The sequence below is a fragment of the Octodon degus genome, unplaced genomic scaffold (genome assembly GCF_000260255.1).
Source record: "Octodon degus isolate 3935 unplaced genomic scaffold, OctDeg1.0 scaffold00031, whole genome shotgun sequence".
Taxonomy (NCBI): Eukaryota; Metazoa; Chordata; class Mammalia; order Rodentia; family Octodontidae; genus Octodon; species Octodon degus.
Genome location: NW_004524607.1, coordinates 16,258,455 through 16,261,389, shown reverse-complemented (window position 1 = coordinate 16,261,389; position 2,935 = coordinate 16,258,455).

Genomic DNA, 2,935 nt, shown 5'->3' with positions numbered 1-2,935 from the left:
ATTTGAGAATTTTAAGAGGAAGTAACTAGGTGTGCCGGTACATGCCTGTGATCCCAGTACTTAGGAGGCTAAGAGGTAAAAATATCCCTGGAAGTTTGAGTACAAACTAATGCAAATTTCGGGACCCGTCTCAAAATAACTTCCATTTTTTTTTTTTTTTTTTTTTTTTTCGGAACAGGGGGTTGGACTCAAGCCCTTGCGCTTACCAGGTAAGCACTTATTCTACTGAGCCATTTCCCCAGCCCCCCAAAAAATAATTAACAAAATTAGAAGTGTATAGTTCTAATCAGTGCCATTATATTCTGCTATTCCCATGGAACATTATCCCATTGATTGTATTAGACTTATTTTAAAACTATTTTCCCAACATGTGGGTATCATGCATTAAGCATATTCAATCCCTTAGAAAGTTGTTAGCAAAATATTTTAGAATACTTTAAAAATTATTTCCAAAATAAACCGAGATCAAAGCTCTTGAGAACGTAAGTGACCCATTGTAATTTTTTTTTATTTGTTTATTTAGTGACCTGCTCAGCCCACCCTGGGCTTATCCTACTGAGCCATCTCCCTGGCCCCTATGTAACTGTTTTTTAAATGATAAAAGTGTTTAATATATAGAGGTGCCTGACACCTAAGGACCCACCATATAGATTTGACAATGGATAACAACCTATCATATTTGCTTCACATGAATTTTTTTTAATTTTATTTTTTTTTTATTTTTCAACAAATAATACACTGCATATATTCTTCTTAGTGGTTAATTGCTGTACTTCACATGAATTTTGAAAAAATGAGAGCTCTTCGATAACCTTTTCTTGCTCTTTTAGGTTAACATCACTATTTGCAAATTACAGTAAATAATTACCAGACTTTTTTGGCATTTCATATTTACTTTGAGAAAATGATCATTAATCTCCCATCTTTATAGATTCACACTCTATTTTTCCATTTAGTATTTTCTTTGATCTGAGTAAATCTCTATGTCCTAGATAAAATTAATAGCCTTGATTTAGAATTTGCCTTTGTTGCTTATATTGGATAGGCGGGAGACCTCACAGCAATGCTCCTGCCTCAGCCTCCAAAGTGTGCCACCACAGGAGCTCTTGTTCAGAGATTTGGATAGATGTTTTGCTAAGCATTTTTTAAAGTGCCGAGATCCTTCAGTACATACCAGGGGCCAGGGAGATGGCTCAGTAGAATGAGTGCTTCTTTGGCAAGCACAAGAGCCTGAGTTCAATCCCCAGTTCCACCAAAAATTTTAAAAAAGGACATACCAGTTTCCTTATTACAGACTCATTATTGTTACAGCAACTTTATTACATGAATAAAGTTTTGTGGGTTTTTTTGGTTTTTTTTTTTTTTGAGACAGGTGTCAGTATGTTGTCAAGGCTGACCTCAAACTCACAATCCTGCCTCAGCCTCTTGAGTGTTGAAACCACAGGAGTGTGCTACAATGTCTGGCAGTAAATGTGTTTGTATTTTCATTTTACTTTGGGTAGTATAGTCAAATGTAGTACAGTGTCTAAACACACCTTTTAAGTATTCTAGGTGAAAGCAAGACAGATTTGAAGTGTTATTTATTTATTTGGTACAGGGTCTCACTACACAGCTCAGACTCATAGTGATCCTTCTGTTTTCAGCCTCCCCAGTGCTGGAATTACATGCCTGGACTCAGTCGCTGGCTCAGAATGCCCTGGGGGCAGGGCCGGCACAGCATGTGGGACGGGGAACAAAACCCTATCCCTGTGCTTGCCAAACCAGGCGCTTAGTCCTCTGAGCTATCTCGCCGGCCCTGAAGTGTTATATTTTAGTAAAGAATTATTTTTGTGTCATTGTATAAAAGGATAACCACTAAATTATGCTGCAACTTGTTTTTTTAAATTTCAGATTAAAAAGCAGGAGCTATTTTATGGACGCGAAACACATACAGGACCTATGTAGGACTCCACATTACAAGGGTTGAGGGAGCTCTGATTCCATGAAATTCTACATCTGGCCACTAGAGGGAGAAAGCACATAGAAAAAACCCAAGAGGGGCAGGAACCCAATCACCATTCACTCATTAGACCTCAGAGGAGAGGCTTCTCCTTGTACTAATTTACTGCCCGCTTTTCAGGTAGCTGTCCAGAACACACAAGTGCTCACACACACCGCATGGAAAAGTGGGTGTTAGTGGTGACTTGTGTGTGCGAAGCTCTGGGTTGTGAGCTTCAGTAACAGGAGCTCACTTAAGTTTCAAAAACACTTGCAGATGGTGTTTCTTTATATCACTGAGGGTCACGAAGTATGTATCACATCCAAGGCCAGGCAGCACCTAAGACTCAACACAAGTCCGAGCCCAAAGCTTGAACACGTTTAAGGTCCCTATCATACAGCACTCTGATTTTTATCAAAACTTTGTGTCTACTCCTATAGACCAATGAGACAATAGAAAACTTGACTCACACAAACTGAGTCAGACAGAAATAGATCAGTGTCTGTAAAGGCCAGCAGCTTTCAGCTTTCACGATTATCACAGGGCAGATTTGTGGATATATATCCATATATATCTCTATCTATATGGTTGATAGGTTCTGGCCCTAGTATAAATTGCTAAATCATCATGGTGGTCATGTAATATGGCAGAAGCCCTTAAAACAAAAGCCCAACTTTCCAAGACAACCTCACTTCTTCTCCAGCTCAGCCCACAGTGCAGTTTCCTTTCACCCTTCCCACTGCCTCAGGGAAGACTCCTAAACAGCTCCCTCAGGTATATCTAAACATCCCTTCAAACTCCACCCCTGACAAGACTGTAAGCTCCTCAGCCTCCCTTTGTTCCAAAGGAGAGAATTATCCCTCATGTCCTCAAAGATAATAAAAGCCCCTTTCCCTTTTCCCTTCTGCTTGTTTCTCTGCTGTGCCAGGTGCCTGAAAAAAACCAAAAAACTATATA